The following is a 22,295-nucleotide window of genomic DNA, read 5'->3' on the forward strand; positions in this document are numbered from 1 at the left end:
AGTATTTGAAACTGCCTAAGTCTACTGGTATTGTTTAATATTCTCATTATCGTTATTGCTTGCATGACATACTGCACTTGAATGATCTCATCAATGTGACATGAAGTGTTCCCAGATTTCTCGAATGTCAAGGTAGTAGATAGTTGTAGCTATGTTGTAACAGCAATGGTAGTGATAGTAGTATTGGCGGTCGCATTATTGGTACTACTAATAATAGTGGCAGTAGTGGCAGTAAGCCATCGCTGTAGCTCAGTCGGGAGGGGCGTTTGACTTCTGACCCAAAGCTGCGCTCGGGTTCGGTTCCCGCTTGGACTGGTTACCTGGTTGGATTTTTCCGAGGTTTGCCCCAACCGTAAGGCTAATGTCAGGTAATCAATGGTGAATCCTCGACCTCATCTCATCAAATGCCATCTCACTATCATCAATTCTGCAGTCCTTGGAAAAAGTGACACAAGTCAGTTTCCACAAACCTTTTTTTCATAATTTATTGACAACTTACGGAACATTTGCTCGCTTGGAAAAAAATACATAAGTATTCCTCCCATCACAATGATTCATACAGAAAAAAATCAAATCAACAGAAACCAGTGTAAGTTGTCAATAAATTATCAAAAAAGGTTTGTGGAAACTGACTTGTGTCACTTTTCCCGAGCACTGCAGAATTGTAACGCTAGATAACTCAGTAGCTGATATAGCGTCATTAAAAAAATAACTAAAAAAATTGTAGTGATGGCAGTGGTAGTAATGGCTTTGGTGTTTGTCTGGTAGTGATAGTGGCAGCAGCAGTATTAATATTATTATTATTATTATTATTATTATTATTATTATTATTATTATTATTATTATTATTATTATTATTATTATAGTCACTATCGACAAGGCTGTCATGTCTTTTAACTCAGTTCTGAAAACACAAACCTCTGATATCATCCACTTTGCACCTTGGATACTGCTCTTGCATCTTCTTTTTCTGGGATCGAACCTGGAACCTCGCGAATACTCGTCAGGAGTTGAGCAAGGAAACAAAAAAGCTGGTAGGCTTCCCGCCCTGCACATCTGTTGGAGATCGCACGAGGCTAAGAGAATCTCGTTAGCACAAGACTCAAATTACTTTATCATAATCGTGAGGGACACTCCCAACACCTGCCGGGTTTACTTGGCCCTGTCTTGCACGCAGCCCGCTACATGATTTATTACAAACAGTCCCGGACACGACAGCAGAGCCTGCGAGGTAGCGTGTCGTGATGTGGAGGACTGGTCACTCCCGTTCCCTCTGTCTTCTGTGTGATGTCACGTGAGTAAGGCGAATTTATGGTTTCAAAAATTTTTCTACGCTTCCTGAAATATACGTACAGGGCTATTCATAAGTCCGTGAAACATTTTAAAAATTCATAACTACTAAACTACACAACGAATAATAAATTACTTTACACTAGAATAAAGAGAAACTCTCCAAGTTTTGTTGCATACCTCACAGATAATCAATGTGTCCACTTTTGATAATACGACATACATCCATACGGTAAACCGTATCGCCCCAATACACGCATATCAGGATTGATCAGAACCACGGCAGCTGTAATCCGGTCGCAAAGTTCCTGGAGATCAGCGGTGAGCGAAGGCACATAGACAATATCCTTCACAAATCTCCACAAGAAAAAGTCACACGGAGTTAAATCCGGTGATCGTGGTGGCCACTTCATTAACGCGGCAACTTCTGGTCCTGTGCGTCCGATCCATCTCTGTGGCAAATTTTGATTAAGATACTCTCACACGTTGTTGTGATAGTGATAGGGAGATCCATCTTCCTGAGAGATTTAATCATTGCTGTCTTCATTCAGCTGAGGCATCAGCCAGTTTTGTAACATTTCCAAGTAAATCATCTCAGTGACGGTGGGCTCTACAATGAAAAATGGCCCATACACCTTCTCTTTCGAAATCACACAGAAGACATTCACCTTAGGTGTGTCTCGCACATGCTCTATGACTGCGCTGGAAATTTCAGTTCCCCATATGCGCACATTGTTCTTGCTTCGTCGCGATGAGCAAGTCAGCGAAACCGTCTACTTCAAATCTTTGACGAGGTCCTTGCATGTTCCAACATAAAACGGTTGCTCACGTTTAGTAAATGTCATTTTACCATTATTGATAACTATTGCCACCTAGCGATAAATCATGGCAACTAAGAGCAGGCTTTTCTTATTAAAAAAAAACTTGAGTTTTTCTCTCTCTAACGGCATATCAATTACCATGATACGTTGCGTACTTTATTTGTTATTAAACTTCAAAATATTTCACGGACTTACGAATAACCCCGTATTAAATTTTCTGTAGCCTATCTGGTTATGTAATCTTTCGCCCCTCAATTTTGAAGCAACATGAGACATGGTTTTACAGAGTCCTTTCTCTAAGATGTAACTGGACGTACAGAAAAACTACCTCCTGCAATGGGCCTGTCGTACGCGCCGATATTCAAACGCATTTGTCGGGCATTGCATGCGTGCAGTTCACCTCAGTCTCTTGTGACCTATTGAAGGGAATGTCATTCTACGCAATATACTGCAAACTATTGTCTTCCCCTGTGCGTGGTATAGTGTAAGCTGTTATGTTTTTATAAATTGTTAGATAACACTGAAGGAACTACTTATTCGTGATCGTTTTCACTATGAGTTTCTTCAATGTTCTCGCTTGGATTGAATTTCTATGTCCTCACAACGCCAGTAACGATGGGTTTTCTGTTTTTTTGCATGTGTGAAATTGGTAACGGAATTAATTTAATACAAGCATTGGTTTTTTTTCAGAATTAGCCTATTTGTTCCATTTGCACTGTAGTAATTTTGTTATAACACAGGATTTTGTAAAAGTAGTAACGGAAGAATTACAGTGATTCTAAACCGAATATGAATGATGTACGTTGCTAGGTTACAGACAAAACAATCGAATGATGGATACTGCTATTATATAGCCAACACAATCGGATGACCGTGATAGAGAAACGTCTAATTACCATATTATGTTTTAAATTTTATTTCACATAAAAACACATATTTTCATTATTTTGATGTAAATACATAAAAATTAAGTTTTCATTAAATAATTTTCGAAAAAAGCCTCATTTCACATTAATCATCACCTGAATGTTCAGTGTTGTTGCATAGAAGTGACAGCTGGCAAATTTTTCTCGGAATTGCCTATCTGTGGATCCGTGGAACTGTGGTCTGCTCTCTCACCATAAGCGATAAGAGCTGTCACCACTAAAAAAATTGTACTGTAACTAACACACATAACGATGAAAGAGTAATGGAACGAAGAAAAATTCTCTCCGGCGCAGGGATTTGAACCATAACGAGTGCACCTTAGCACGTGTGTGGACTTCGGTCCTACGTTCATAGACATCTATGACGTAGTGCAGAGGGCGACCACTAGAGGGAACCCAAGAGCTGGAACTTAATCAGAGACAATTCTGTCCGACGCCGGGGTGGTATCCGGTGTGGCTTAGTGGATAAAGGATCAGCACGTAGAGCTGAAAACCAGGGTTCAAATCCCGGCGCCGGAGAGAATTTTTCTCCGTTCCATTACTCTTTCATCATATGGTGACGCAGTATATCTGCATGGAAATATCATATGTACTTCGGTACATTAAAATAATATATATGATATGCGTAAATCACGTTCTGATTTAAGACGGCGCTTATTCCGTCAGATCCCGGCCAACTAGTCACTCATAACGAGTGCACCTCAGCACATGTGTGGACTTCGGTCCTACGTTCACAGACATCTATGACGTAGTGCAGAGGGCGGCCACTAGAGGGAACCCAAGAGTTGGAGCTTAATCAGAGACAATTCTGTCCGACGCCGGGGTGGTATCCGGTGTGGCTTAGTGGATAAAGCATCAGTACGTAGAGCTGAAAACCTGGGTTCAAATCCCGGCGCCGGAGGGAATTTTTCTCCGTTCCATTACTCTTTCATCGTATGGTGACGCAGTATATCTGCATGGAAATATCATATGTACTTCGGTACATTAAAATAATATATATGATATGCGTAAATCACTTCGTGATTTAAGACGGCGCTTATTCCGTCGGATCCCGGCCAACTAGTCACTCATTACGAGTGCACCTCAGCACATGTGTGGACTTCGGTCCTATGTTCATAGACATCTATGACGTAGTGCAGAGGGCGGCCACTAGAGGGAACCCAAGAGCTGGAACTTAATCAGAGACAATTCTGTCCGACGCCGGGGTGGTATCCGGTGTGGCTTAGTGGATAAAGCATCAGCACGTAGAGCTGAAAACTCAGATTCAAATCCCGGCGCCGGAGAGAATTTTTCTCCGTTCCATTGCTCTTTCATCGTATGGTGACGCAGTATATCTGCATGGAAATATCATATGTACTTCGGTACATTAAAATAATATATATGATATGCGTAAATCACGTTGTGATTTAAGACGGCGCTTATTCCGTCGGATCCCGGCCGACTAGTCACTCATAACGAGTGCACCTCAGCACATGTGTGGACTTCGGTCCTACGTTCATAGACATCTATGACGTAGTGCAGAGGGAGGCCACTAGAGGGAACCCAAGAGCTGGAACTTAATCAGAGATAATTCTGTCCGACGCCGGGGTGGTATCCGGTGTGGCTTAGTGGATAAAACATCAGCACGTAGAGCTGAAAACCCGGGTTCAAATCCCGGCGCCGGAGAGAATTTTTCTCCGTTCCATTACTCTTTCATCGTATGGTGACGCAGTATATCTGCATGGAAATATCATATGTAGTTCGGTACATTAAAATAATATATATATATATATATATATAAAACACACATAAACATTGATGTATCATTTAGGAGTGCCTTGTTAGTTATCTTAACGCTGGTTCAGGAAGCAATTATAATTTCATAAACATCAGCTGCCCCTGTTTTAATTTCCAATCATAATCACGTCTCTAGGGAGTGCATGATGTTTCTCAATGGCCAGAGCGCTCTTTTTCCCAGTACAAGGCAGCGTTTCGCGATAATCGTCATTCATTTGTGATGGACAACTTGAGGATGAATCTCATTGTGTACTGTAATTCCTCAGCAGTTGGCGAGACAGCATAATTTATGCTGGTGAGTACTGCTTATTGTTTATATTCACATAAAATGATTGAAACATAATTAAATATTTTTCCTTTTCTTTCACTTATTTTCTCGATTTTTAGCACATAAAAATCGGAGCCTTGTTCATAAATTTTATAAATATTATGTTATAGAACAGATTTCTTATAATAATCACAGTGTGACTGCCCTACTTTATCGCTATCATACTGACTATACAAATGTTTAGTTAAGTACTTGGCGTTGAAACCCAACCAACTTGTTTGCGTAATCAAGGCTGCACGGCGCATTTACGGCCGTGTTAACGCGATAACGGTGCAACTGGTAATTAATCCACCAAACTTAATAAATTCAGTATAATTAGACTGTATTTAATTCCAGAGTGGCCCATTTTTCACGTCCAAGAGCGCGCGAGGCAGTTTGTTACAAACAACCCCGTCACTGACCCCACCAAGCCTTCTTACTGCCAGGCATTGCTACGATTTCAAAGTTCTCCAAGCAAAGAACTTAAATGTACTAATCTTTGTCTTGCTTGAACGAAAATTAAAAAAATAAAATAGGCTAATAGATGTTATGTAGATGACAAAACTTTCTCTTGTTTAACTCGCCTGACAAAAATTACTTAATTATTTAAAGGAGACTGGCAGTCTCCTTTAAGCCAAGCAACAAAGCGGTTCGATCACCTGAACCATCCGTCGTGGTAACTAGTCACTGAAGATGGAGAAGCATCTCCGAAACATGTCTGACTATTACTAATTTCTTTAATAATTATATTATATTTATTAGTGTTCATATAACTGTAATATATAGTCCACACCTGTGGGGTAACGGTCAGCGCGTCTGGCCGAGAAACCAGGTGGCCCGGGTTCGAATCCCGGTCGGGGCAAGTTACCTGGTTGAGGTTTTTTCCGGGGTTTTCCCTCAACCCAATACGAGCAAATGCTGGGTAACTTTCGGTGCTGGACCCCGGACTCATTTCACCGGCATTATCACCTTCATTTCATTCAGACGCTAAATAACCTAGATGTTGATAAAGCGTCGTAAAATAACCCAATAAAATAAAAAATAAAACTGTAACATATAATCTTTAATGTTTCCTATCAAATCTATGAACACTGTATAATTGACCTAGCATGTGTGGTTTATCTTTAGATATAAGAGAAAACATTAATAGCATAGCGATGATGATGATGATCATGATGATGATATGTATTTATTAACACTACAATAGGGTATACACCCGGTGGCAGTGATATTCAATATTATTACAATAATTATATGAATAAGATTTACAATAATTACTTCAATTAAAAAAAATAAAATAAACGTAAATTTACTTCTAACTATAAATAAATAGATGCAATAAACCTAGGAATATAAATAAAGAACTATGCTATAATAACGCCTACAATAAGCAAAAGTAAACCTAACTTATATGTAGTTCTATTTCACCCAACTATTACCAGCTTAATTACATATCACCTTAATTAATTACATATCGTCTTAATTAATTACATATCAACTTAATTAATTACATGACACAACTTAGATAATTACACTGCACCTATAACTACATATTCAGTCCAATCTTCTCAACCTTTCCTTAAATGTATTGATTTTGAGAGGACAACCGTGAAAGATTGCCGCAGGTAAGCTGTTCCAGTCTATCATTGTGCGGTTAACAAAGGAAAATTTTGCCACATTCGTTCTTTGTTTTCTGCATTTAAACTTCCTAATATGATCAGCCCTGCCTAAGTATGACGGTGTTACTAATCTAGCACTGATGTCAGTCCATGCTTGTGTCCCATTTGTGCCTTAAACAATGGTTTTTCGTCGTCTTGATATGAGAAATTCCCACCCTAAGTCTTTTACTATCTCTTAACCATGTCCCTTTCCCATTTTGACATATTTTGCTGCCTTGCGTTGGACCTTTTCTATTGAATCGATTTGGTTTTGTCTGTACGGATCCCAACCTAGTGTTCCATATTCCATAATTGGGCGAACAAGGCTTTTGTACTCTAATTCTTTTGATGATGATGATGATGATGATGATGATGATGATGATGATGATGATGATGATGATGATGATGATGATGATGATGAAATTAATAATTGCTCGTGACGGGTGTAATTGAAGGCAGGAGCGAGAACAGAGTTTTCCATTTAACTGCACGGAAATTGCCCGTAGATTGAAAGTTCCCTATTGTTACAGCCACCAACAGAAACCACTCGGTAAATTGAGTGTTCTGGTAGGCTGGCATCTGCTCTTCTGAATCTGAACTCGACAAATTCTCTCATTAAAAAATAAACGGTCCAATGGTGGACTTCGGAATAGATACGATTTATTGTATACGGTTCTTCGTTAATAAAAAGTGATGTAAATAGATAACTCTGTTCATTTTTTTATTACTGACAATGAGGACGGAAGTAATAGGATCTATCAATTTGCAGCATTCAGTTGTCATAGTAACGAGTTCATTGAGTTGAATGTTTAAACTCGTTAAATCGTATTATCGATGCCTGAATATGAAAATAAATGTAGTTTTATCTCTGGAAATTCTAACTGCACTTATCCAATAACACAAAATTATACAGGGTGTTTCAGAATAACTATTCCTATGATACGTGATATAGGGCACGTAATTAGTTATTATTATTTATTTAAATTTAAATATACAAAATACAGAATACTCGTATAATTACAACAAGAGAAATAGAAAATAATATAATCAATGTAAAAAAGGATATACAGTAATATTAACAAAATTTGAGGGCCGAATGAGCAGCGCTCGTGTTCGGTCGCAGTTCAGATATATTATTATTATTATAAGAGAATATACAAAATAAAATAAAATTAGAACTAAAATTAAAATTACAGCTACAGTGAAATTATATAATTTAATATATCAATAGAAGAGGAATATAGAAAATAAAATAAAATAGGAACTAAAATTAAAATTACAGCGGCAATGAAATTATATAATACAACATTAACATAGAGAAGAATAATATCATACGTGAATAAAGTAGGACAATTTATGAAGAAATATATATTCCAGAATTATAGAATAGAAATATAATATATGCTGATTAATTCATACACATAGGCTATAAATTTATTCAGTCAAATTGAAGACATTAACACGTTTCTAATTTTCTTGTTATATGTTAGTGGGTTACATGTTAGAAGTTCTGGGTGTAATTTAGCATTTTTTCGTAATAAATTAGTGTCCAGAATGTTTCCGTACCGAAATGTAAAGATATGAAAGAAATGAGGATTTCAAAAGAAACTGCATATATGAAAAATAACATATTTAATTTTTATGCCTATACAGTTATTGAAATATTATAAAAATGGTTCTGAAACAATTTTAAGAACAATTCAAAATTACAGTTGATCGTGAAACGAACGGGTCCGTGTTCAAACCCAGGTTGGGACAAGTTACCTGGTTGAGGTTTTTCCGGGGTTTTCCCTCGACTCATTAAGAACAAATACTGGGTAACTTTCGGCGCTGGACCTTGGATTTAACTCGCTAACATTATCACCTTCATCTCACTCAGACGCTAGATAGCCGTTGGAGTTGATAAAGCGTCGTAAAATAAATTAAAAACAAATAGGCTGTGTTTACATACACACACACACACACACACACACACACACACACACACACAAAAGATATAACGTCCTATGATTGAGCGTCAAATTCTTCGAAATATCTGCGAACAATACGAAATCACAATTCAACTTCAATTGTTTCCATGGTAACTGGTATACCTGAAACAAAATATTATTAAAGACAGCCATGGGCAATAATAAGGTGAATTAAAGAGTTTTGAATTTTATCTTATTACCTCGTTACGAAAGCGTTTCTGTACATTAGATTAAAAAGAAAAAAAATGTTTTATTGCATGCCCACTATTACATCTGAAAATTAGAAGTAGTTATTCTGAAACACCTTGTATATGCACGGTGTTTTTCAGCGGCTTTCGTAAATATTTCAAAGTTTTCCAGTGTAATTTCGAATGTTTTAGTAGCTTATCAAAAAATTCGAAGAGACTGGTTATATTATTATTTTTTATTGTACGTAGGAGAGTCCCAAAGGCTAGCATCGCAGCGTCGAATGAGCTTATTTTGCCTTATTTCTCCTGGACATGATGTTGAAATCCTTAAGGCCTCTTTCTTTGTATACCATTATGACTAAGCTATATAGTGCTATTTAAAATCAGTATAATTAATTATAAGTAGTGAAAATGAATGGCATAAAAATAATGAAAGCATTATGAAAAAAAATATAGACAAACAGAAGAATCAATATTAATCATTAATCCTTTTCATCTCATAGCCTCATCTGTCGTAAAATTGTTATGAATGATAGCCCATAACAAAGAAACAAAATTACAGATTTTTTTTTTTCCAATGCCACCAGTTTGGCATTTGACATTTCTGATCTCTCCTGTCAATGACTTATTTGTGTCCCACTTCCGAGGTTGATGCGTCTGGAAGGCGGGGTTACACTGCCCCGATGATATTTTTTTTTTTTATTTTAGTGGGTTATTTTACGACGCTGTATCAACATCTAGGTTATCTAGCGTCTGAATGAGATGAAGGTGATAATGCTGGTGAAATGAGTCCGGGGTCCAGCACCGAAAGTTACCCAGCATTTGCTCGTATTGGGTTGAGGTAAAACCCCGGAAAAAACCTCAACCAGGTAACTCGCCCCAACCGGGATTCGAACCCGGGTCACCTGGTTTCGCGGCCAGACGCGCTGACCGTTACTCCACAGGTGTGGACCCGATGATATTTCCAGACCATGTACGAAGATAGGAACATTCTTATTTAAGGAAAAAATCCGGTGTTATAACCGGGAATCGAACCCGGAACCTCATGAACTGCAGTCAGAATCTCTGATAAAATTAATAAAAGTAGTGTTATTATTATTTTATCTAAAAAGAGAGAAAATAAATATTATGATTGCATTCTGATTCACTTTTTAATTCTTAAAAGAATATACTTACACCATTTTCCCCTAATATGAACAATAGAGAAAGTATTTGAGATTAACTGATTTCCCATTCCTACAGTGTATAAGGTGAATTCGGCATTGAAAACTACAGGCACATCTCCCCTCTCCTCCTATTTTGCAGTACGAGTTCCTTCTATCATGCAAACAAACTACGTGGGGATAGATTTCAAGCGACAATTCGAGGATGACGAAGACAGATGACTATCAGACAACGTAGCTACCATGTTTGCCGCCGTTGCGAGGGATGTATGTGGCCTTGGAAGATTGTTTTTTGTATAAAAGTGTCGTTGTGATACAAAGTGAAGGTTTTATATAGATTATAACGTTAAAATAACTGTTTTTTCGTGTTATGTACCATATGCAAGCGTTTGTAAGTCGATTACAACAGAGCAGGAGTAAGATCTTCCTGTCAGCTTGCTGTACGATGAGATTTCTACGTTTCTACAAGAACCGGTGAGTTTCATCCATTATTCTTGCAGTATTCTGTTGCATGCATCAGATTTAATGTTGGAGGAAGGCAGGTAAATTACTATACACAGTGACATGTATGCTTGTATTATGTTATTGATGGTGTATATCTGTGGTTTCAATGTGTGGGTCGCGACCTCCTTGTGGGGGGAGTTGTGTAAGGAGTTGGGGTGGGTTGTGAAATGATTTACAAAATAAAACTAAAAGCGCCTTATTAAAATATATTTATTTTTAAATTTATGAACATGAATATAAAAAAATGTAAAGTGTTTATAAAGTAAAAGGCGAAACGTGTGCATAGTTCTGGTGATTTCGGAAGTGAAAATCGTTGAATTTTTATGGAATTTGTTGTGTAGATGGAGTTTAAAAGTGAAGGATTTTATAGGAATGTATTTGAAGAAAGGAAAATTGTTCGAAAATGTAGTAAATAGGGTTTGAAATGAGAGTTGTGTCTAATATAGGTTGAAATGTTGTGTTTTTTTTTTTTTAATGACAGAAGCAAACATAGTTAGGAACATTAAATCCAGAGGTTTGGGATGGGCAGGGCATGTACCACGTATGGGTGAATCCAGAAATGCATATAGAGTATTAGTTGGGAGGCCGGAGAGGAAAAAGACCTTTGGGAAGGCCGAGACGTAGATGGGAAGATAATATTAAAATGGATTTGAGGGATGTGGGATATGATGATAGAGACTGGATTGATCTTGCTCAGGGTAGGGACCAATGGCGGGCTTATGTGAGGGCGGCAATGAACCTCCGGGTTCCTTAAAACCCAGTAAGTATGTAAGTAAGTAAGTAAGTAAGTAAGCAAGCAAGCAAGCAAGCAAACATAGGGATATAAAACACACGATACGATATAATTTGAATAACGCATAACTTGTATTCTGGAATAAGCACGCAAAAGTAATAAAACAGAAACAGTAATAATGAAAAAAACACAGTTTTCGTACAATGACTTCGTTTGTATATCCGCCATTACACTATAGTATTACAGGCCAGTATTGAAAACAGAAACTCACCACTCTGGTTGAGACAAGTTTACCTTGAGGTTCATTCCGAGGTTTTCCCTCAACCCATTAAGAGCAAGTGCTGGGTAGCTTTCGACGCTGGATCCTGGACTCATTTCGTAGGCTTTATCACCATCTCAATTAGACGCTAGATAACCACATCAGTTGATAAAGCGTCATAAAATAACTCACTAAAAGTATTGACTCACAATGTTGGGAGTTACATCAATGGCTTTCCCAAAACACGGTATGAAATGTTTCATATAAAATAATTTTTATTTCGAAAAGGAGCCAAAAACAAAGCATAGTCTATTAAGGTACAAGGTTGAGATGGGCTGTTTGACAAAATCGAGGCAAAGCCTGAAAAATAAACAGAGCGAGTTTTTTCCATTTCAGAGATTTTGTAATGCATTTTACAAACGTGTATTTTACAGTATTTTTGTACGATAGTATATTTTGAAAATAATATTTTGAAAAATCTTAATATACAGCTTACGTAGCTTACGTTCCATTATGAACAGCTGACTGATGTTAGCAGTCTGGCCAACGTACAAACTTCACCATCAACTTCAATGTGAAGGAGTAAAAATGAATCAGGCACTTGTAATATTTCGCGTTCAATTGGAATAATTTTTTATTTCTTTTTGAAGATTGAATTGTTTAAATGAAATTCAGTACATTTAAAATGCAATTATTTGTTTTCTATAAATAACATACGGTGTTTAATTAACACTGCCTTTTGCGTATGAATTTTACATGCATTATAGTATACATAGAAGGCAGTGGTTTTCATTACTACACTAGAACAGTTATTTGTAATTTAAACATACTTATCTAGGTTGGCAACTCTGAGTTCAGTAAAATCAACTTTCAACCGCGGTTGCGCATTTTAGTAACAACGAAAAAACACACTATCGTGCAAAAAATTGTATTAAACTTTTTTGTTTGATATATCTCAAAGAAAACCGCCTCAATATATATATATATATATATATATATATATATATATATATATATATATATATATCCTAGTGGCTTGTGCAGCAAATGTTGCAAACTAAGTTCATTAGAAGTTCAAATAAAAATTTTTCAGATTTATTTTCAATGAAAAATACCAGATATTTTAAGTTATTTGCTTTAATGATAATGAATCATACTCCGTCTGAATGGTTATTTATGCCAAGTACCTTTTCTTGAACCTATCCACCTTCAGTTTTTGAGTTTCAACGCGAAAACGCAAGTAACAATGTCAGGACAATCAGTGTGTTTTTCATGTGGGAGTAAAGCAATAGCTATTTCAGGTCATTGTGGATTGTAGGTGAAAGTAAAAAAAATGTCAGGTTTGCTATGCTTTCGAACAATAGACATAGCATCTTGGTATAGCTGCTGCATGTAGAGCTTGAAATGTAGAGGGTAAAATCATTTTATCCTGTTAAGAGATCTTGCTGAAATGATCAGGAGATTACACAATTTTGTAGGCCCCTTATTTTATCAGTAAGTAATACCTTTTGGTCTTTCCTTAGGAAATATAATTTTTGCGCTCTCTCGAGCCAATACTGAAGAGAATGACGCATATAAATATCTACACCACACCGCTATTAAGTGTATGAAAAAGGCCCAATGCCACTTGATTAATAACTATAAAATATTTGATTTTTAATAACAATGTTATTATCTTACGCAAGTTTTGTAGTTATAATAGCCTCCATTTAGTAAATTATAGAATGGAAGATCTAATTTAAGACATTCGCTACTGCTACTTACATAACCCCAAAACGTTTCACTTTCATATCATCATTATAGCATTAATATGTATAATTAATGAAAAATAGTCACATAATGGCATTAACTATGATAATATTTCATTTCTAATGGTAATAATGTCATCAAACCACCTCAAGTTCTATAGATTTTAATATCCAATACACAGCTGTACTCAGAAAATTACACACCGCAGAATCAGACTTGTAAATTATTTTTAGCAAGTCTTGAAGTTTTTAATAACCAATTGAATTTTAACTCTAAATATGTTAGCAATCCTGCAACTCATGGCCTTCGTTTAATAGCCTATTGTTTATTGTAGTGTGTGTTTTGTTTTATTCTGAAATGCAATTAGCCCTCAAAACTGACGAAAGATGAATTTTGGAAAATAATAAAATTATGTAGGAAAACTAACGTTTCACTGAAAGTTACTATTTCTCTGAAAATTCTTGGATGCCAAGCTTCAAAATGACGGTTCATTCATTAAAATCCGTTCAGCCGTTTTCCCGTAATTTCCATTAACAGTTCAAATTATATATTTGGCATATGCCACATATTAATGACATTGCTTACTGTACACTCTCTATAAACAATTTCGAATAATTGGTCCTAAGCCCTCTGATTGAGGTTCTGGCTGATATGTACATCTATCATCAGGCAGTACATCTCACTTGACGATATGTGTCAGAGAAGAACAATTGCTTGTATGCATCTGAAGCCTGACTAGTGTAATATGTAGCTAGTCGGTGATGTATCCTATAAAGGGGGAAAGGAACTGGCTATCTTACAATATTATCTCCTGGCCTAGTTGCCTCATACGTGGTGCCTTCCTAGTATATCTTGTGAGGTTCAGACCTGTCTTCGGACAGTTGACTAAACAACAACAATTCGTCCTAAGTTACGAAAAATGAGCGTGACATAGTCCTAAGGCAGGCATGTCAATTGATGCCCACAGGAGCAAGCGCGCGCTTTAGAGCCCAGGAGAGCCTGAGCGCTTTACAGCGGAAAGGAAAGAGACAGACGAAAGAGGTGGTATATGCCGCTTGGTCGAGCTATATTCAGGGATGGCCAGCACTGATTCAATAGATAAAGGGAAGAGAACTTATTAAAACTGTATCCATGTTAATTTTTAGATTTCCCTGAGAAGTATAAGTGCATTATAAGAATGTAAGTTTTAATTTTAATGTTCATTTTCCACAAGTTTAGTCTTTTTCATTCAAAAGAAATATTTTCTCAACTTTTCGTATAGAAAAGTGAAATTTTCAGGTGTAGGCCTATTTATTTAGTAGCCTTACAGAATGTTTTCGTAAATCTAATATACCGTATATACGTATTACTGAAGATAGTGTATTGAAAATTTTTAAAATATTCCCATGGAAATTGTTTGTAAGGAAATTAATTAACAAAGCAACTACTTTTACATCATAAGCAAAAGATACGTGCCCATGTGTTGTAAAAATGTCAGCTCTATAGCTTCAGCACATTTCGAGAAAATAATTTAATATTCTGATGATAGGAAGTTACTCACAAATATCACCTTAAAAGCATAATGCGATAAGAGTTTTGTTATGTAATATTAGTTACACTTAAAACAGATACAGTACCTAGGTAACTTTGCTTTGTACTGTACTATTGTTTTCATTAGTTTATTGACTACTTTTGTAAGGCTAAAGATACCATCAATATAAATTCCAACTTATCATGTCATACTCAATCTCTTTCTTTGGAATATCACTTTCTTTATGAATGATGTGTTTCATCCACTTAATACAGTATAATATTATACTACTATGGAATTTAAGTGAATATTCCTTCTTAACTCTCTATTATGTTATTAAGATTTAAAACACAAGTGCAATATTAAGAAATCAGTGTTAGTACTTTTGTTTTACAGACACTATAGATAATATTAAACAGAAAGAAGCTATATAAAATTACGACATAAAATTTCACGTTCCGTTTGAAGTTTGTGCACCACTGTTTTCTTAATCCAACAGGTTGCTTATTCATATACACAACCCTTCCTCTTTCCATACTTAGCGCTTGCTGCCCGCGCACGACGTCAAGGTCAGGAAAATGCGCTTGCTTTGACATCACTGGCCTAAGGTACCAGTCATCTTCAGAACCCTTGCTGTTTGTGTTTTCCATCCCTCAATCCCATTACGTCATTCCTGTTTTCCAAACACCTCAGCCTGCTTTGTAGAACTTGCTGCGAAGTGTGCAAAACGACAGAATTAAAAGAAGCCATACCACGCGTGACTTTGCCGAAGACACGTACCAGTATGAATGACTATTGTATGGAAATGGCGTCCACGTAGGCTATTTGCTAAGTGTGGTCTTGTTGTGATCCATTGCCATGGCAACAGAATACGTATTAGGACGGGCTAAGAGGTGTGCGTTACGTACGTCACATGCATACGCAGCAGGCTCTTAACATATTCGCATGTCTCTTTGATTTATATCCTTTGCGATCTTCATGACGAGCCCATTGGACACTGGTTCGATCTCCGACAGGCAATTTGAGTTTCACCTTCTTTCTGTGAAGGAATTTTGGACAAATGACCCAGACAGGCCAAACCTTTATTTAGAAAGGAATAATTTGATGGGATAAAATATTTTTGCGACATTTTTCTATGAATTATGACGTCATCCAAAACACATTCAAATGACGTTATATATTTTTTTTTCATATGATCTGAAAGAACATATATTTTTATATCGTTGTGAATTACGGTATTTGTTGAATTTTGGGCATATTTTCACCCTTTTTTGCCACTGAAAAACTGGAGTAAGTAAAATACATGGATTCTATAGTGGAGAGCTAGATCTAGGTTATATTTTTCTATACAGTAATTTGTGCCAATATTTTATTCCGATTTTGTAACAATAAAAGGTTTTCTTAATATTGATTTAACAATAACTAAATATATATTAAACATAATACATTTATTGTACACATATACCATCATTTATTCAAGAGTATAGAGAATTAACCATAATTAATGCAATTAATTTTAAGGGGTTATTCTTTGAGATATTTAAAACAAAAAAAGTTTCATTCAATTTTCCTCGTTTTTGCTTCCTTTTCGAGATAAAAATTGTTTCAAATTTAACATTTCATATCGTGTTTTGGGAAAGCTATTGATTTAATTCCCAATATGCTCTGTCGATTTAAAAGAGCAGTGTACTATGATATGAAATGATTGAAATAATTTTAGTTTTGTCCTTTAAATGTGCAGAAATTTAACTTTCCGTTCTGCAAAGGAATTTTACAATTTACATTTATTTTGAAATGAAGTTGAGAATTCAAGATGTGCTGGAGGTGTGATTTTGTATCTATGTTTGTTTTTACAAGCATACGAAATCACACACCCCAGCTCATCCTGTTTGTTTTTACAAACATACAAAAAGACATCCCAGCACAATCTGAGCACTCAACTGAATTTCAAAACACACCATTTTCGACACAATCATGAACACACCCCACCACAACAAGAAAACAGAAGGTAGCGTGGGAACTTTACTAGATTTTGAGCAATGAAATACATCACTTCGGAACTAGTCAGCGAGGTAATTTCTTCATATTAACACAGTTAAGAGTTATAAAGTCAATCAGTGAAACAATATTTATCTTGAAAAAGAAGCAAAACCGAGCAAAATTGTATTAAACTTTTCTGATTGAAATATCTCAAAGAATAGCCCCCTGAAATTAATTACTTTCAGTATGTACGTATACAAGTAGTCCACACTTGTGGAGTAACGGTTAGCGCGTCTGGCCGCGAAACCAGGTGGCCCGGGTTCGATTTCCGGGGATCTCCCTCAACCCAATATGAGCAAATGCTGGGTAACTATCGGTGCTGGACCCCGGACTCATTTCACCGGCATTATCACCTTCATTTCATTCAGACGCTAAATAACCTAGATGTTGATACAGCATCGTAAAATAACCCAAGGAAAAAAACAATCATGTTTGTCGTAATCTATGCAGGATGGGATTACATGTATCAAATAACCGTGGAGATCCCTAGAATTGACGCCAACGCCTGAGTCAAGAGACGGTGTGGTGATCTGTAAGGTCAAGCCTCGACATCAGAGATTCACGCTGCCTTGCTTTCAACTCGCCAGCAGGTGAGATCTCGCTCCAGGTTCACGAATAGTAACGCCAGGCTGTCGGCACGTCCGGATATGCGTGCGTGCGGGTACGCAGCTGTCTGCACAAAGTAACGGATACGGCACGGGGTGGGACGATCCTCATTCTGTTCCCACCATTTCTTCTTCACCGCCATCTGCATTTTGAAACTTGCATAAATACGGATATTTGTGATGGTGGTGGAGCGAATCTTTCGACCCGTACCTTCTTCCCACTCGTGTAAGGGTTGTAACCAACACTAAGAGTGCACAAGCTGAGGAAATCCCTAGTTTTGTGGTTAAAATGGTGCTAGGCAACAGGACTATACAGGGTGTAACAAAACGGTATTCCAAACTTCATAGAAACATTCCTCACATGTAGAGAATGAGAATATGTTATATGACAAACATAACAAACTTTAAATCATTATGCCATCATTAGTATGATACAATGTAGTGTCATCAGCAAATGCAATAGAGTTACTATAAATCTGTGGTGTTCGGGTAAAGGGGTATAAGTCATTTTTTTGTCCAGGTGGAATTTTGTTCCCCAGATGAACACACAAGTTAAATTATACAAGTGAGTGTGCAAAAATCAAAGAATACAAGCAGTTGATGTTTTATTTGTGTAGAAAATTATTTGTAATATGGGTTCCAAGTTTAATTTTAATTTATCTCCGAACTCATTTTTATGACTTATCTCCCTTTACCCTAACACCACAGAATTATATTTAGGCAGAACATTTATTATAATTAAAAATAACAGAGGTCCCAAAACAGAGCAATCCACATCCCCATGGAGGCCAGCAATATAATAATAATAATAATAATAATAATAATAATAATAATAATAATAATAATAATAATAATAATGGCGGCATTATTTAACCTAGCAGAGTTAAGACCGTAGGGCCTTCTCTTACACTCAATCAGGTTTAAAACTTCCTTAAATAGTAGAACATACAACTTAATCGGATTTAAGTAATATTACACACTGATACAGTTTACATAATGATATCAAAAGACGCAGTTAAATAAAAATGTAGATGTCTATTGTTGATTCAGAAACTATACCCTCCCTCCCCAAGACCGCAGTGGTCTTTAAGTCATTACTACAGGGGTGGTAAAACAGATAAAAAAAGAAGGTAGGGTGTTATGAAGTACAGTAGGTACATTAATGTTAAAATTCACAAATCTGCTAATTTGACGTATTTGTTACCAGAGGTTTCACATTTCAGAATGTGTGTTAGTGCGGAACTGTATACATTAAGGGGTTAGGTACAGCTTACAGCAGTAAATTTTTTGGAAATAATCAATAATTTTTTCCTCCGTTACTATATCTTGTACAGTAATGAAAATTGGTATCTGTAAAACACTGTTCTTCTGCTATATAAAAGAATATATTTTTAGGATTAAAAAATATTTATTTTTTTTTTCAAAAAAATTTACTGTGCAGTGATGAAGCGTTTCCCTCATAACTCATAAGCTTGCTAACTTTTTCATATTCTTTCTCTTTTATTTTATTGCTGATGCTCATGTTTACGATATCATGTTCTTTCAACTACATTCCTTAATAAATAATTTTCTTTTTATTTTGTGTTAGAAAAAAATACTGATATTCGACCATTTTTTAAATGAATTTATTTTTATCAGACAATCTATCAAAGGCAGAGAAGTGATCTTGCATCGTATTGTAGATATGACAGGCATAAATACACACAAAAAATCATAACAGAATGTTGGATAGTTTTTTAGTTGTGTGGGAAACGCTTCATCACTGCACAGTGAACTGAATTTTGAAAATTTTTTTTTTTTTTTTTTTTTTTTTTTTTTTTTTTTTTTTTTTTTTTTTTTTTTTTTTTTCCCATATAGCAGAAGGACAGTGTTTCACACATACCAATTTTCATTATTGTACAAGATACAGTAATGGAGGAAAAAAACGTTGAATATTTCTAAAAATTTTACTGCTGTAAGATGTACCTAACCCCTTAAGAGAACCAGACACTCTTAACTCTAGTTAACCTTTGTAAGTTAAAATGATATGTCATCATTTATTCATAGTTTTATTGCAAACCCAACATTCTTCAATCCATAAAGTCACAGACACGCCAATCTGCCAGCTCCAACAACAGGGATACAACCCAGCCTACTTCCCTTCAGAATGTTAACCGCATGTATGGAAGAGAGGAAATTTCTCTCCTCCAACTCTAGCAGCATAGGCCTACGCCCTACAGTGTGAGTACAGAGAAATCGTATCTTAGCAATCTTTGCCCACCACGCATAGGTCTTCTACCCCAAGGTAGGAAGTTGCCGAGTCGAGTTATGTAGTATAAGTATCCACACATTCTCCTGTGTTTTTTTTTTTTCGGCCTGCTCCCATTCTACTGTAAACATATACAGTTTCCATCGCTTGAAAGTGCCATTAAATAAAGAAGTAACAAATACGCTTTTAAAAATTTTGCTAGTTTACAATAGGGTTGAGAAAAGTGTGGCCTACTTAACCAGAACCTAGTGGACTTCTCAGAAGTCTTAGCAGTAGCAATAGAAGTAGCATAAGTAGTAGTAGTAGCAATAGTAGAAATAATCTTAGCATGTAGGTTTGCATGGCCCGTGTCTAATTTATATGGAGCTCCCGGACTAAGTTGTCCCATATTTATTCTGTGTTTAATTTCCTCCCGAGTGTCATTTATATTTGTTACTGTTGCTCCCAGGTATTTGAAATAATAATAATAATAATAATAATAATAATAATAATAATAATAAATAACAATATTATAATAAAATTAACAAGGAGCATCCTAAATTAAATTAAGCACGATCACTTAAAATAACATTTAAAGTAAATCTAATTTGTATCTTAACCCTAAGTTCGAAATAAAACCCACGAGTATGATATGTTCATACCTGCACAAGTACCTTTCAGCACTACACTCATTTCGCTGTCAACTCACTCACTGCAATGGAACTACGACACATTTCACTGATACTATCCTGATTTCACTAACACTTCAAAAACATTTCACTGTTCAAATACTTTGGTCTACCAATATAAGCTATAAAACTTCACTGACACAAACACACTTCACACTTCACTGACACAACACACTTCTTCACAGATACAACACTTCAAATAACAAAACATCAATTACACCTTTTAAATATTGTGTAATATACTATCGTCTATTAGTAAAGTCCTTAAAACTATTTTAAATACATTTTTGGTTATTTGTAAAGACGAAGGTTTTAATGTCTTGGTTGCCTTTCTTATGTTCGAACATTGTAGGATACTATCCCTTAGTCCCATCGCCGTACAGTAGTGGCAAAAGAAACCGGACCGACCCTTGTAGCCGATTTCAGAGCCTTGTTCACTGCAGAGCACGATAGACTGGTAACTAAGACTTTCGTGGTTCGAATCCTGCCTGGGAAGGAAACTTTTTTTTGTTCCTTATTCAAATTTATTCCCAATACTTTTCGATTGCTGGTATAATTTATGTTCTGAGAATAATAAGTTAATTAAGTACCGGTAGTAAAATATCGCTGCAATCGAAAAGTATTGAGAATTAATTTGAATAGGGAATAAAAAAAAGTTTCCTTCCCAGGCAGGATTCGAACCACGAAAGTCTTAGTTGCAAGTCTATCGTGCTCTGAGTGAACAAGGCTCTGAAATCAGCTACAAGGGTCGGTCTGGTTTTTTTTGCCACTACTGTACATTGTGGACTGTTTTTGTGAACTTTGTCCAGCCCTGCTCTAGTTTAAAACGAATGCGATCGTCTAAAACAAAGGAAAGATGGGCGAGTTTACGTTTGTATGATATTTGTTTGCATTCGGTTTTATGGAGCTCTTCTGGCAACGGCGAGAATCAGCGGATGATAAACCACAGCCAGCCCTTCATTCTTCAGCAGTCGAGATTTTATGTGGATATCTTGACGGCAGAGCATTTTTCATCTGGGGTTTTCAATCCCACCGTCATAAACGTTCAATGATTGGCTACTCTTATCGGATTATGAACTAAAGCATTGCAGAATTTGTTATGCAAGTTTCATAATAATTTTATATGTTGAACCTAATGAAATATTCAATTCGGGACCACTTTTACAATTGGTTATTTTACGACGCTTTATCAACTTCTATGGTTATCTAGCGTCTGAATGAGATGAAGGTGATAATGCCGGCGAAATTAGTCCAGGGTTCAGGGTCGAAAGTTACCCACCATTTGCTCCTAATGGGTTGAGGGAAAACCCCGGAAAAACCTCAACCAGGTAACTTGTCCCAACCAGGATTTGAATCCGGGCATCCTCGTTTCACGGTCAGGCAAGCTAACCGTTATTCCAAAGAACGTAGAACTTTACACTCTGTCTTTACTCTTTCGAATTCTGCACACTTCAACACCAAATTACCTTTCGTCTCGTTTCTCTTATTTATACTCTAACCACGACGTAAATACCAGATCACTTATCTGTGGCTCGCTAAGTAGCCTATACCTCTTCGTAGAACATCTTGTTATTCATCACCTTCTACAGTAGACACCTCGCGACAATGGAATTCCTTGTCACAAAGTATTAGAGGCTGCAAGACAATAAACATTTTTAAAAATAGCTTAAGGGCTAGCCTTCTTAGCAATTCACTCTAGTTATACTGACTTGACGGTCACTGACCATATGGTAACTTCTTTCTTTAGACATGCATCCTGATAGCGCTGTATTTTCAAAATAGTATCTCAATAATCTCATCCTTTTATCTAACATTATTTTTTAAATATATTAACGTTCTATGTATTTTAGTTTAATTCTGCTACACAGTTTGTATTTAAT

At 36.2% G+C, this 22,295-nt stretch overlaps 1 protein-coding gene across 1 annotated transcript in view; it reads left to right on the plus strand.

The window, feature by feature from the left end:
- The first annotated feature begins 10,329 nt into the window (after positions 1 to 10,329).
- LOC138702920 (cardioacceleratory peptide receptor-like) overlaps positions 10,330 to 22,295 on the plus strand; it is a 167,558-nt gene continuing 155,592 nt past the window's right edge. Inside the window, exon 1 of the mRNA XM_069830327.1 lies at positions 10,330 to 10,573. The gene's annotated coding sequence lies outside the window, so the exon portion shown is untranslated. The remainder of the gene's footprint in view (positions 10,574 to 22,295) is intronic.

This window comes from Periplaneta americana, chromosome 7 (genome assembly GCF_040183065.1).
Source record: "Periplaneta americana isolate PAMFEO1 chromosome 7, P.americana_PAMFEO1_priV1, whole genome shotgun sequence".
In the NCBI taxonomy this organism is placed as follows: domain Eukaryota; kingdom Metazoa; phylum Arthropoda; class Insecta; order Blattodea; family Blattidae; genus Periplaneta; species Periplaneta americana.